Here is a 15,807-nt window from a genome sequence, read left to right on the forward strand (position 1 = left end):
CTGTGAGCTGCCATGTGGGTGCTGGGAGTTGAACTCAGGTCCTCTGGAAGAACAGTCAGTGCTCTTAACCACTGAGCCTTTCTCAAGCACAGTGGGGGTCATTTTAATACAATACAGAATAAGCAGTTGCATGGATACTGGTTAATAAAGCTGCACTCCGGCTTATGTTTACTCCCTTTTCCTTTGAGGTGCTGGTGGCAGTCACTCACATTTTTGCTTTGTCCTCAGTCAACCTTCCCTGATCTGCTGATTCCTTGACAACACCATGAGGACCCTACCTGTAATGCCACTAGTGACCAGCCTGCCGTACACTTACTTATTTGAGGAATAGAACTTCATGGTCATAAATACCAATTTACTCATGTATATTATTTTGAGTGCATAGTTTATGCTTGGCACATTGTAGGAGCGTTGGAGCATATACAAGGTGATTCAGTGAGGGTCCTACCCTCAAAATGCTTAAATACAAAGCCCGGATATTTAAATAATATAAGATATCTAGCACACACTGGCAGGAGAGAAGACTGGGTTACAAAAAGGAAGAAATTGGTCCTAATCAAAAAAAAAAAAAAAAAAAAAATCAGGAAGGCTTCATGGAAGAGCTTACATCTGAACTAGAATTACACAATTAAGAAGACTGGAACCTCTGGGCTTCACTGATTCATTCTCCTGATAGCTACTCTGGAAAACTGGAATCTTCCCCAGTTCTATAGTTGGGTCTTTCTCAACATTTTTGGTTTGGCCATCACTCAGAAATCTTTTGGTGAAATGACCAGACAACTATTAAAAACCATCCTAACAAAACTTATTCTTGGAACCTCCCTTACCAAAGGAGGGGGAAAAAGTGTTTTCTTCATAAGCCCTGTGGCTTTACAAGAGACCTAGAATAAAATAGAGACAAAGGGCTGTGAGGTGATGGTACAGTGTCTCATCCCAGTGCTCTGGAGGCAGAGACAGGCACATCTCTGAGTTGGAGGCCAGCCTAGTCTACAGAGTGAGTTACAGGATAACCAAGGCCACACAGAGAAATCCTGCATTGAAGCCAACACCCCCAAAACAATAAATAAAGGGGGGTTCAGATACTGTACACTAAAGTTTGTTACCTTTTAACCCTTTGCCATGAAGATGGACTTTTAAAGCAACTCCAACTAGTGTTGGGTTTTTTTTTGTTTTTTTTTTTTTTAGCCAAATCAAATGTCCAGACATTTTTCAAAACTATTTTTACTATCATTTTACTCCAGAATTTGGCCCAATGTCTGACACAGAGATCACAATATTGTTTTAATTATGAATTTTTCCATTTCAAACAAATCTTTTAGCTGTCTGGTTATTTAAATTGCTCAGTTGGGGATAGGGTATTTATGTTAGTTTCTTATTGCTGGGATAAACTCCACAAGTAAGACAATTTACAGAATGAAGGATTTATTCTGACTCATGGCATTGAACGTTTCAGTCCATCATGACAGGAAAGCATGGCAGAGCGGCTTATATGACAGAGAAAGCAGAAGGCATGTCTGTGTTGGCAAATCATTCTCTTTACGTGCCTCTTAGGCCAGTAATTCTCAACCTTCCTAATGCTGCGACCCTTTAATATAGCTCCTCATGCTGTGACCCCCCCCCACCATAACATTATTTTGTTGCTACTAAATAACTTCATAATTGTAATTTTGGTGCTGTTATGAATCATAATGTAAATATTTTTGGAGACAGAGGTTTGCCAAAGGGGTCACCGTCTACACCCACAGGTAGAAAACCTTTGCTGTAGACCATTCTGTTTACTTAGCCTGTAGGATGGTGGCAGTCACGTTCAGAGAAGTCTTCCCACAGTTAAACATTTCTGGATATATGCCCAGACACAGAGTTGTAATTCAGTAATTTTCTTGACATGTCTCCATCCAGTTAAATTCACAATTAGATTAACCATCTGAGTATTAGTGCTAGAGTGAAGTCTGTGGATTTAAGCTCTTGGCCTCAAAAATAGACAGTAAGACAACAAAAGAAATGTTCAAGCTCTTTGGAACAAGTATAAAAAAAAAATAATAAATGAATTTTACAACCAATCTAGTCTGTTTTCTCTGATTTGTGTCTCCAAGGATGCAAGGTACCTTCTTCTTCTGGAATTGCATCTACTGGCAGTAGCAAGGATCTCATTAAAGTCTACTTTTCATTACATATTTTACATTGAATTTTTTAAAAGCACAAATATTTTCCAAGTACCAGCACAATGAATCAAGTAAAGAAGGGTATATGGTTTTGTTTGTTTGTTTTGGTTTTTAACAAATTCTATGGATGGATCTAATAATGTGGATGTGATCATTCAGGGTCTGCCTCGTACCTCCTGTGTGTGCCTCTCCTTCCAAAGACATAGATCAATTTTCAAAAAAGAAAAGCTCGCCAATGTAGTAAGACAACACCTTAAACTCAACAAGTGTAACACTTTATTTTTAGGTCTTTGACAGGAGTTGCAAAATGATACCACTACAGTTCTCAGAGAGCTGAACTGAGCTGACCTTCTTAGCACCCTGTGCATGGTACTCAGACAAACCTCACAGAATGAACCTCACAGAATGAAAACGCTGCATTCAGAAGCCCTTCAATAATGAGCCAAGTCCTCTTGTCTTGAGAAAAATCCACAAGTGTGTCTATCTCCATGCCCCCCCAAAATAGATTTTTTAATGGAATTTTTTTTTTAAAAAAATCATAAATGTTTTCCAAAAACCAGGGCAGTGAGTTGAGTACTTAAAGACAGGTGGGGTGGTGTTGTGGGGGAGGGGGTGTTGTTTGTTTGTTTGAATTTGTTTGGTTTTGTTGTGTTTTCTTAATAAATTCTATAGATAGATCATTTATTTATACTTTTTTGTAGCTAAAGTAATTCTCCTTGACCTGGAGAAGATAAGTCTTAGAATCATTAACTTTGCAACAGTTGGAGATAATGGTTTTTTCACCCGTGCCCCTTCCAGCAGAGTGGCTCTACTGTGCTGCCCGGGTGAGGTGCTGCCGATAAGGGAGAGTTGGTGGGCTGACCAGCTCAGCTACAACCCAGACCCGGATCCTTGGTGTTGAGTTGGCCCACCCCAAAATCTGCATCATCTGTGAACTGTTGGAGCACATGAGATGGCCAGTCCTACTAGTCCAAAGCTGCAGGATCTCCGTGACACAGGGCGACAACAGGATAAATGGGAGGAGTCCTAATGAGGATCCAATATTGATGGAGTCACAGAAGCCACAGGCCTCGAACCAGACCAATGACTCATTGCAATGAACATGTGCAAGTGAAGATGTGTGGACAGAGGGTATACTGCGGGATACACTGACATCTTCCATGATGTTTTCTATGTTTTACTTTTTCTTTTATTTGGGGGGGCGGGGGTGTTGCAAGGACAGAGGGTGGATATGAGGGGACGGGGAGATGAGTGGGACTGAGGTGCATAATGTAAAACTCACAAAGAATTAATAAAAAATTGGAAAAAAATAATGGTTGTCTTTCAAAATATATGTTTGAATGACAAATGTCTACTCATATGAGGTGAAAAATAGGTCATCATGGTCTTGTAAATACGCTTTGCAACTTTTCATAAAAATGTGTTTTATAAACATGCCATAGAACGTGAGCCCTGTGTTACTTAATAGCTCTTTACCAAGAGCATTTGACCCTTCAAGGAGAAACCTGTGCTCACTTCAGCACCTGTTCTCCATGCCTGTGCTTGTCCAGCCTTCATTCTGTGGCCCACTTTTGCAGAGGCACTTATGCAGAAACTTCCAGCATGCTCTTACAGTTGGCAATGGGGAGGTGACTAGTAACTGGCAGATAGTTATTGTTCGCCACAGCCATAAGTATTTTTACATTACAGTAACTGTGCTGTAATTTCCAAGAGACATTGTTCAACTAATTCCTAATCCCCTTGGGGGAATATTTAACATGAGATCTTTGAAGAGGAGTAATATAAAAATATGCTTTTCTCAATTGAAAAACCATTTTGGAGTTGCCACAATCTGTGACAGCAATTTCTGTTCTTTTTGTAATAACAAAGACAGCATAGTAGAATTTATAGTTCTAAAATTAACCTTGTAAATTAAATGGCCGCTTGCCATCTTACTAGACTCTGCGCATGGTCATCAAAGTTCTCAACGACCAGGCAGTGGTGGCACATGCCTTTAATCCCACCACTTGGGAGGCAGAGGCAGGCAGATTTCTGAGTTCAAGGCCAGCCTGGTCTACAGAGTGAGTTCCAGGACAGCCAGAGGTACACAGAGAAACCCTGTCTTGAAACGCCCCCAACCCCCCAAAAAAAGTTCTCAACGTTTATCAATATATTTTAGATAAATGCTCTAATGAACGTATTCCAGGTGGCAACAAATCTACTCATTTGCTAGGTTTGTATAAAGGAAAGAGCTTTTTAAAATAATGTGAAATGGGTGTTATGTATTAAATTATTATTTCTTTTGACACAATTACATAGGTTGGTCTGTGGGAATACTGTAATCAAGCCTCCAACCTGAGTTTTATCCCTGTCTGAACATGGCAGAAGGAGAGAACTGACTTGTACAAGCTGTTCACTGAACTCACCTTTTGGAAAATAGGCAAAAAGGGTGGAGGTCTAACTCCAAGGGAGCTCCCTCGCCGACCTACTTCCTCTAGCCAAGTGCCATGTCTCTGTTTCTACCATCTTCCAAAAAGGTCATCAGAGTAGGAAGCCATTTGTGAGGTAAACCAATGGATTTAGGTTGGAGCCTTCACAAACCAATCCCTTCCTAAAAGTCCTGCCTTTGGAATTACACCTTCAACACATGAGTTTGGGGAATACTTAATATGCAAAGCACAGTGGAAATACAGCATTCCAGTTCAATCATAGCATAAATTGCCCTGATAATTATGAAGTAGAGTCTCAGAAAGTCAAGATCTTTTAAGAAGCCACGTTTATATCGAAGATTCCACAAAAAACTAAAGCACTGTGATTAGAGTGATCATAGGGAGATGGAATATTGCAGATCGAGAACCAAGTTTATCTCGGGCTAACATCAGTGCCTTTTAATAACCTTTTGCCATCAACCTCTGTATCTAACCTAACAGCCTCATAACCACAAAGTTAAACTTAGAATGTATCATTAAGCTTAGCAGAAAGCTAGCTTCCACTGATTAAGCTAAGAACGCTATATGTTAACATCTTGAATTCATCCAGAAGTTTCCCCTTGGCTCTACCTGGCCTTCCTGATGTCCCCACAAAGGCATTTGAAAAAGACAATGGTGTTTTGAATGAGAATGGCCCCAAAGGTTCATATGTCTGAATGCATGATCCCTAGACAGTGGAACTGTTTTTGAAGGATAAGAAGGTGTGCCTTTTGGAGGAAGGTGTGTATTTAAGAAGGTAGGCTTTAAGGTTTCAAAAGCCCACAGTAGGTTCAGTGTTGGTCTTTCTCTGCCTGATGCCTGCAGATCAAAAGCTACTGCTTCAGCATCATACCTATCTGCTTCCTGCCTGGATGGTCATGAATTCAACTACCCTCTGGGACCATGAATCTGAAATTAAATGAAATCTTTTATAAGAGCTTATTTGGACATGAAATCTCTTCACAGCAATGGAACACCAAGACACACTGATTTCTTTCTTTGGTTCTATGACTGGAGAAGTTCACATGACCTCTTCCATGATAAAAGCATTATTCACAGTAACTTGAATTTTGTTCATCTTTGGCTCATTATAATATATTTCCTTACAGGCAAAAGCTGTGTTTTACATCAACAAATTATACAATTTTAACCAGAAAAATAAAAACAACAACAGCAAAAAAAAAAAAAAAAAAAAAAAAAAAAAAAAAAAAAAAAAAAAAAAAAAAACCATAGCTATACAATACCTATTTATTTATATTTCTGTTCATGTGAGGAAAAAAAGCTTCATGGAAAGGTACTGAATGGCATCATCCTTCTCCCAGCATTCCAGATGCTAGACAAGTTTCTTCTAGTGAAGTTATATTAATAACAACAACAGTGACCTTGAGAATTGCTAACTACCTAAATACTCTACAGCACTATCCCAAGGCAGTCCCAGCCAGTTAGGGTAGGTCTTTGAAGCTGAAAATACCTCATGGAGAAAGTCTGGCTTGGAGGTTTCAACTTGACTCTGTCATGAAGTTATGAATCAATGGGATGAAGGCCTAAGCAAAAGGAGACGCAACATTATCACTTTAATTCTGGTTTCTGTCCAGCTTGACAGCTTAAATAATTTGGTAACTTAACCAACTTTTCTCTCTTTTCAAGAAAAAACAAAAGGGACTTATCATCCATCCATCATATATTCAACACATGGAGAGTGCTCAATTCAATTCTAATTCTACATTTTCTAAACAAACTTTGCTGCATGTTTTCTGTCTCCTCTAGCAGGGGTTCTCTGTCAACAGCCATTTTAAATTACTAACTATCGAATTACCCAGATGTAGGCTCTCATGCAAATGACAAACCAAATCCAGTGGGGTTTCATTGTTGCTGCTTTGTTTTAGCCCGCAGTTGGTCCTCAAATGACAAAAGGGAAATAGGAGACACAATCTTGCTCTCTGCACCCCAAGGAGAAAGATTCCTTGGCCAATTTACCAAGGTAACCAGCTTTAGAAATCCAGGCACAACTGCTGGGCATCTCCTACTTAATACGTCTGAAAAACCAATGTATGAGCAGGAAATAGCAAGACAAATAGTGGATTTAACGAAAGAAGAAATTACAAGTCCCAACACCAACCATCCACAAGAAGCAGTTTATAGTAGTCTTTTTTACTCTCTGTGATGGCTTTGAGACATGTCTGCAAATGTGTCACGACTCTGAACATTTATCTGTTCCTATGGCTTGCTTGCAGCCAGCAGATTACATGGGAGGTGGCACAGCATCACACCAAAAGCGAACTCAGAAAGGTGTAGGCTTTTGCCTAACCTTCTGGTAACACTCGGGCTTTCAACACTTGAGATGATGACCAACTACTACACCCAGCATAATCTGACTAAGCCAGGCTCCCATAGAGTCCACTTGTTACCTAGGTAATAATAGTCTCAACTGAATTTCTAGCTCTAAACCTGCTATTCAAGAATAGACACCTCCAGTCACATAGTCTTCCCACTGAGGCCCCAACACAAGCGTTGTCATATGCCTAAGTTCTTCACCCACAGAATTTATGACGCTAATAATGTGATTGTTTTATAGAACAATTTTTGGGCTTTGTAATGCAATAATAAAACACCAACACCACTGAGTCATGGGAAATCTGTTTAAACCTCGTACTGACGAATAATGGTATTTACATAAAGGTTGGCGTGACAGTTTGAATAAGAATGACCCCCACCCCCCTGCCAAAGGCTCATACATTTAATGCTTGCTCACCTGGAGAGTAGCTTTATTTGAAAGGACTAGGAGGTGTGGCCTTGTTGGAGGGACTATGACACTGGGAGGAAGGAGGTGAGCTTTGAGGTTTGAAGGGCCCAAGCCAGGCCCAGGGGCTTCTCTTCTCCTGCTGTCTATGGATCCAGATGTAGAGCTCTCAGCTATTTCTGCAGCACCTCCTCTGCCGCTGTGCTGCTGTGTTCCCTGCTCTGATGAAAATGGACTAAGCTTCTGAAACTGCAAGCAAGCCCAGTTAAATGCTTTCTTACTTCGTGCTGTCTCTTCACAGCAGTAAAACACTGAATGAAGACAGTCAGCTTTGTGCTGGGCAATGGCTACTATTAGTAGAGAAGCTGCCTGGCCTGATGTTCTTCTGCACTCAAGCTGGAGAGTTCAGCTTCACTGTCTCAAGCACCTCTGTTTCACCATCTAGTAAAAGGCAACTGAGATTTCCCATCATGTCAAGTTCCTATGTGAATGGGAATTTATATGTGTAAAATATTTCACATAATACTCAGAAAAAATAAAGCCAATTAAAGTATAGGATAATACAATTCTCTGTTTTATGTTCACAGTCACTTTGCTTTTAAAGGCATTTTTTTCCCTCATGAGTATTTGTCTTATTTTACAAAGCAGACTCACCATAGACATCTATGGGCAGCACCTTGCAAACGTGCTTGGACGAAACTATAAATACAGTTAGAAAATGAGAGGACCTTATTATAACAAACAATGGGTTATTTAGTGTCTTTAGCTGAAAATCAGCATGTTCTACAAAGCTGGCTGTCATGAGTAAGGCTCTCTGAGCCATAACCACCAAAATGACTGTGAATTAAGAGAGAAAATTAATTCCCAAAGGAAATCACTGTAGATCTCATTATTTCAGGAATAACCCACCCTAGGACTTTAATTAAAAATAATATTTATTCAAAATAAATGAGTGCTGGCAGGTTTCTGCAGAAGCCATAATCTTGGTTATGCTAAATCTTCTTATATTAGTGCTGACATCATTAATCTCATTTGAGATGCCCTCCAGTCTGACAGCCCGAACAGCACTGGGGCAATTTCTTGCAGAAGCCTTTTTATCTTCACTGAAGAGTTATAATTCATGCAGATACCTAATGTAAAAAAGGCCTGGGCAATTACAGACATCACTCTGAGATCTTCACTGGCACTTCATCATGTCAGCAAGTATCCCTTAATGAGTTTGTTCTCAGACAGAGGCCAATATCTCAACATCGCCATCAAATTAACAGAAGCCACCTTATTGCTTTCTGGATGGACACCTACCAGTCTTCACTCCAGAAAAGCTTCAGGTGTGTTATCAAAATTCACAGAATAAATCTAGATAAAACACAAAGTTCATTAAGTCAGAAGAAAAAAAACCAGGGAAAGGAGGGCATGTAAGCAGAAAGTTAAGAAGTTGGAGTGAGGCAAACATACAAACTATAAAGTCTGGCTAACACTCACTTTCAAATTTGCCACCTAATTGTTTCAAGGGCAGTATAATGATTAACTCTGATAATTTTGTTCTGGACTCTTCTGGATACTTTTATATAAGTTACTAATAGACATGTGAATAATGAATGCCAAATATGCACGTGAGTCCTGAGCTTCCATCTCCAGTATTGCAATACATAAATAAAAGAAGGAAGGATTTTTTAAAGTGTTCCGGGGGAGAAACAGATCAATACATGTATAGCAGGTGTGAGACCAAGGTTCAATCCCTAGTGTCACAAAAAGAAAAGAATTGATTGAGACTTGAGAGAGAGAGAGAGAGAGAGAGAGAGAGAGAGAGAGAGAGAGAGAGAGATCTACAGATATATAGACACACCCATGACTTCTGTGTGTGCGAGTTCCATGAGAGCAAATCCTAAGAGTGTAAAATCTTGGATGTGGACATTTTAATTTACTGATTGTTTTGTTTATTCTTTTGCCAAAACTATACTACAAGGAGATCTAGAAAAATATTTGAAATGCAAGCATTTTAGGCTAATATACTCTGATTCAACATTTACTAGAATGAATTTTACAAGTAATAGAATACATTGAACCTAACAAACTTGAACTAAGCTTTTGTGATCCAGGTAAAAATCAGTCCTGCCAAAATGAAAATACTGCCTTGTGACCCTGACATTTTAAAATCTGGACCTTGGTAATGTGGCTGGGGACAGGTGTCCACTGACAAGGGCTTTATGCCAGAGGCCAGGGGACATCATAACTCTGCCAACACATGATTTGCCAGCCGTCTAGTTTAGAGTTATGTGCAGAAGCCAGTGTGTAGATGTTATGGGGTTCATGTGTCTCTCTCCTGCCATGAAAAACACACCCTCAGTGACTGGATCACAAGCTCACAGCCTGAAACTGAATTCAGCCCCACAGGTTTGTTTTCTGTGGCCTGCTCAGAGGTATTTTGTTTTTAATTAGTTGTTAACTTTTAAAAAAATTAAGAGAATTCATGTAAAATCCATGTGATCAGTGGGCATGAATCTCTGGGGAGACATCTGACACTATACAGTAAGTAGGGATGCCCCTTCATCTGGAAGCCAGCTACCTGCAGCAAGCTGTAGGCCCACCCCTCTGGGTCACCACAACCACACAGCATGGTGACAGGAGTGGTGGTTCTCAGCAGGCTGTGTGACCTTAACAAGTAGTTTCTCTGCTCTGACCCTTAGCTTGCTCTTATGAAATAGGCATAATAATAGTGTTTACCTCTTTCAATCTTTTGAGCATTAATGCTGTGGCCAGCCCACAGCAGAAACTCAATAAAGTTGGTTGTTATTTTGATTATTAATTCCTTCGTCATTTTCTGTGGTTCACTTCCCTCGAATTTATTATTTGATTGGATCCAATCTGTGATTTTTCAGTCTGCCCCTAGCTGACAGTCAAGGTGACAGCTCAATGAATTTTTTTGTTTGGTTGGTTTGTTTTGCTTGGGTTTGGCTTTTTTTTTTTTTTTTTTTTTTTTTTGTTGTTGTTGTTGTTGTTGTTAGAAAAGGGGGCCAGAAGAACTTACACCAGTGCATGGATTAAAGCCTCAGATTCTGCGGCGTCACAACCAACCTTCCAACTCCAACTCTAGCACTCCTAGCAGTATTGCTGTAGGAAAACTTATTTTTCTACAACAACCTGTTTTCCCCCTGTGAAACAGTGAAGGGCTCTGCGAATCAATGCGCCTTGATTAGAGGAGGTTCTAGCTTTTCTTAAGTAACTTAGACTCGTAAAGACAAATACCATGGCTTCTTTCACATGTGGATCCCAGATTTTAACATGTATACACATACATGTGTGTACGTGATCTAGTTAGAAGGGAAGAGGAAATGAAAGAGAAAAAGAAAAGGAAAAGGAGGAGTCACATACTCCCCTCCCCCCACACACACCCGAAGTACATATCATACAGCACTGATATTTGCACGGCCTTACAGTGATTGGCAGCAGATACTCTCATTGTTGTGACTAGTAAAGGCATCAAAACACTTTATAAAGGAATGAGGGCATCCCAGTCTTCAGTATTTTCCAACAGATTCCCTTGGTCACCTTGCCAGTGGGGCCCCAAGTTTGGATTCTCTCCAACCACATCAAGGATTTAAAAATAACTCTCCAAGTAGCCCTTTAGATAACCAGAATTAAAACAACTCCTGAGAACAGATGACCTCAGTACTACTTTCTGAAGAATTTTTTCTACTTTTCCATTGTTTTAGGTTCCATAATTCTATTTTCTTTTTTAATTTAAAGTGTTCCCTCTTAACTACGTCAGTGCAAAACACATATCTCACCTCTAAGGAGATAAGAAGTAGCTACCATGAGTGACTACAGTAAAATAGATTCAGATTGCCATGGTTAAGATGTCCCACTATGGAAGCTACTGAAGGAGAGTTTATTAACTATAGAAAAAAAAAATCAAGGCATTTACCTAATACCATAAGTAGACAGGTTGTAGCCAAGCTGAGAAAATTTTGCTATGGTTTTCAGATGCTACCAGATGCCTTTCTTGGCTATTGGATTGATGGAAGCTGGTCATTAAATACATTTAAAAGTCTTGATAATCAAAAGGAAACAGAGTTGGGCAATGAATAGTTATTAAAGGAATTAAAAAGAACCCAAGATAACTTGGCTCTCTGGCACAGTCTTGTCCCAAAGTTTAATCAACCATTTGATCTTGTAGACTCCTGAGTTTAGACAGATTTTATCCTTTATTTCTGGAAATTTCAGTTTACAGCTAGAGACACAAACCATTAACAAGCTTTACTGTGCTAAACCAATAGGAAAATACTTCATTTCATGAATTGCCTTGAAAAAAAAAAAGTTTTCAGAATCTCAATGAGAATAAAACCTAAGAATAACAGAATGTTGGTTTTCAAAAAATTGAGGAATAATCCAAAACTCTTTTAATGAGAGATAGGTAACTTTATACACAGTGAGAAAGGCTAAACTGGCACACGAGCCCAAGGGGGGTAGGTTCAAGAAAGAAGCAAATCTCAGAATATTAAGTACTGTGGATGGTGAGGCTAGAAAGTAGCATGAGGAAATTCTCTGGGGCATTAGAAATACTTTCATGGGCTGGAGACATGGCTCAGTGGTTAAGAGCACTGACTGCTCCTCCAAAGGTCCCGAGTTCAATTCCCACCAACCACATGGTGGCTCACAACCATCTGTAATGGGATCCGATGCCCTCTTCTGGTGTGTTTGAAGACAGCTACAGTATACTCATATAAATAAAATAAAATAAACATATTTTTAAAAAGAGAGGGAAAAATACTTTCATAGCTGTGACCTGGCACTGTTTACATATACCCACTACTCCATGGTCTGTGTTTCCCTCCAGAGTTGTCACATGACAAATTGTATCTCATCCTCAGAACATACTTATCCTAATCTCATTCTGCTTCTGTTATAAACACCATGTTCAACAGCAATTTGTGGAATGGAGTTTGTTTCAGTTTATGCCGCCAAGTCACAGGTAGTTCCTGAGGAAGTCAGGGAAGGCCCTCAAGGTAAGAACCTGGAGGCAGGAACTGAAGCGAAGGTCAGGGAGGAGTACTGCTTGCTGGCTTACTCACTTTCTGGCTTGTTTTTTCACTTGATTTCTTCTATAGCCCAGGCTCAGAAACCTAGGGATGGCACTGCCCACAGTGGGCTAGGCTATCTTCTATCTATCATTTATCAAAACAATTCCTCCAAGACCTGGTCCCAGGCCAATCTGAACGAACCAATACTTCAACTCAGGTTCCCTTTTCCTAAGTGACTCTGGCTTGTATCAAGTTGACAGTAAAACTCACCAGGACAATATCTACGTACTGTAGATATATAGTCTATAATGAGTGGAGGGTACAAAGTGCTTGGAGGCACTGAAATCCACAGTAATAAAGATGTTTATAACAGTTTAAAACTCAGGAGTCTGGAGAACTATAAAAAAAAGCATAATTCCAGTATTCAAAAGCCTGTTTATTTCTTCTTTCTTAGGCACTTGAGAAATATATTGAAATTTATAAGGTGCTATAATTAAGGACTTGTAGAATCCTTGACATTGTGCTAATGCATGTCCAATAGGTATGTCCAATAGGCCAGAGAATTTTGTGTCCTAAATGGCTAAAATGTTGTCTGAGATGTAATTGATCCTTCTTAAGCAACAGGTGAGTTAATGGGTATAGATTTCACTGACCTTTTGAACTACTAACGTTACTAGTAGAGTTGCAGAATTGGCTTGTATCTCATGCATTGTCTCTGGAAGTCTTTCCTTGACTTGGTCAGTGTTCTTTTAAAGGAAACATAAGCAGTGGTGTGGCTAGAGGCCGCGTGTGGGAATATGTAATTTACCACACAAATGTACTAGTAGTGATCCTTTTAAATGTCACAGGGAGGCAAGGTAGGATAGTGGGGATAATGTAAGCCTTGCAGCAGGACAGATAGTGAACCATCATCAGTGTTTTCGTGTATGATGAAGGATAAACATCATAGCACACGTTGGGTGGGGAGGTTTAACCGAGAATGGGTATTTGAAAGGCACTTAGGGCAATGTTTGGAACATGAGAAGAAATATGTGAGAACTATTATCCTAATACATAAAGCTTGTGATTTTACTCTCGGAAGGTAAGTGACGAGTGATGTGAATGGAACTGTACAACATACATTTCAGGTCCCTTTCTACTGGCCTGAAAAGTGCAAGAAGATATCTATTTCCTTCCTCTAACGTTTTGTTCAAGTTCGCGTTCTTGGTAAAGACTGTGTGGTCTCCTTTATTTATAACTGCACACTCCCTACCCTCCTCTCAAGTTTTCAGTGAGCTCGTAACTACCGTTTCATTCCTAACCTGCCCTCACACACTATAAAAGACAGAGGGCTTTACAAATAAGTTGTTATAACTGTGTTTGCAGCCAGTGCCAAGGCCCTCTCCTCCCTGCCTGCCCTACACCTCTAATGCTTCCTTAGTGGGGTGTTCATCCTCTCCTTTCCTTCCATTTAAAACTGGTATCATGGGCTTTTTGGTTCCAATTCTCTTTCTTCTACCATCTTTTTAAAAAACGCATTCTACAGGGTGTCTACACTACTTTTGTGTGCTCTGGGTGACTGTTGCGCTTACTGGAGCCCGATGTTGGACGCCAAACTGTTGCAGCCCGTACTGCCCGTTCCGGTCCGAGGGTCAGGGTCTAGCGAGAGAGAGAGTGGGGATAAAGGGGAAGAGACGCGAAGAATGGAGACAAGACAGAGATTCTGATCAAGTCTCGTTTATTGAAGGAAATTCTGAGCTATTTATAGGCTTTTGCCACGTGCCTTGTAGGCGCGTGGATACCACGTGCCTTGCAGGTGTTGATATGACGTAAGCCTTACAGGCGTCTATAGCGTGGACAGCACGTGAACTGCAATGCCTTGCAGGCGTGACTACCACGTGCACCTTGCAGCTGGGGCCAGTAAACAGCAACACAAAATATGTGGGATATCAGAGTGTGCTTCAGCTGTTGTAGGCTATTGAAAACCAAATCTTTCATCAGGGTATATGGTTCCAGATGGCTGCAAAGTTGATCTAGCCGCTTTCTGCTAAAGTCGGCTCCCAACAGGTGACCCCTACCAGACTGTCTTTACACTAAATGTTTCATGTTTGTTTTAACAGAGTGGTTCTGAGAGAAGTTCCATGCAACAAGATGGAACTTTTTCTCACAGTTTTTCTTTTGCCTCAATGCAAAAATGTTTTAATATTATTGTTTGTCATGCTGCTGCCTGTATTCATTTTATGTTTTTTTTTAAAGTATAGTCTCTTTAACATTTGCTTTGTGCCAAACAGAAACTAATTCCAGGTGTTGTACAGACAGTTTTGCCATGGAATTAGTTTACAAGTCCTCTGAGCTGTGCATGTTCTCTGAGCATTGTGCAGAGGCCAGAGGAAGATTAAAATAGCCTATTTATTTCCTGGAAGGGCCGTGTCATTTTAGATTGTGAAGTTGGCCCTACCTCAAGCCAATCCTCTCAGGGGAACAGGACTACCAGAGAAACCTGGTGAAACAGGGGGGAGGGGGTCCTGAGGATTACATTTCCACCTCCCAAAAATAACCCTGAGTACTTCTGCCACTTCCAAATCAGGTCCTGGTCACTTCTTCCCCAGTGGCAGCATGCCATAGGTCTCCCATGGGGCCCCAAGGAGCCATGGACACCCCTCCACCTCCCCAAGGGATGTGGGAACAAGTGAATTGAGGGTGTGTGTGCAAGATGCTTCTTCTTCCTTCCTTGTCATTTTCCTTCTCTTTCTCCTTCTTGCCTCTCCGTATCCAACTCTTGGAAGGGCCTATATAGTACTTTTCAAACGCCAATAATTGAATAAAACCTTTCATGTTGCCCCCTTCCCCCACCATACCACACCCCAATCTTACTGATACTAGGTCTTGAAGATCGCTTAAAATGTGTGGGCTTATCATTAAGGTACTGCACTGCTTTAAGATGAAACCAGCTTCCTTGCTAGAAATAGAAGGTTCTTTAATACTGTAATGGAAATAGTAGAAATAGAATTGTAGCTAGATATGGCTGCTTCCTTCAAGTCTTGTGCCCAAATCCTGCTTAAGAATGTTAGGAAGATGATAAAGATTTGGTCTGATCCTTGAAATGGAGGAATTTCATTTTGCTTTTTTTTTTTCTCTTTCTTTTGTGTATTTGATCCTATGCCTAGGTGTTGTGTATTGGGAGACACTGCTTCGAGTTTTAGAATTACAGGAAACTGTATTTGTTTGGTGTTTGAAATCTCATAGGCTGCATCTTGTTTTCTTCAAGAAGTGAATACAGCACTTGTTAATTTTTCTCAAAACCTTTTTTTCATTATTTGACCAGCTACCAGAGACTTGTCGAGATTAAGGACAATTTGGCCAAGGTCATTCAGAACTGGTCTAATGTTTTGGTTCCCGTAGCTCTGAGACCAAGTCGTCTCTCAGGAGCCTCACTGAAAGGGGCCTCCAGACAAACT

The sequence above is a fragment of the Arvicanthis niloticus genome, chromosome 4 (genome assembly GCF_011762505.2).
Source record: "Arvicanthis niloticus isolate mArvNil1 chromosome 4, mArvNil1.pat.X, whole genome shotgun sequence".
Classification (NCBI taxonomy): Eukaryota; Metazoa; Chordata; class Mammalia; order Rodentia; family Muridae; genus Arvicanthis; species Arvicanthis niloticus.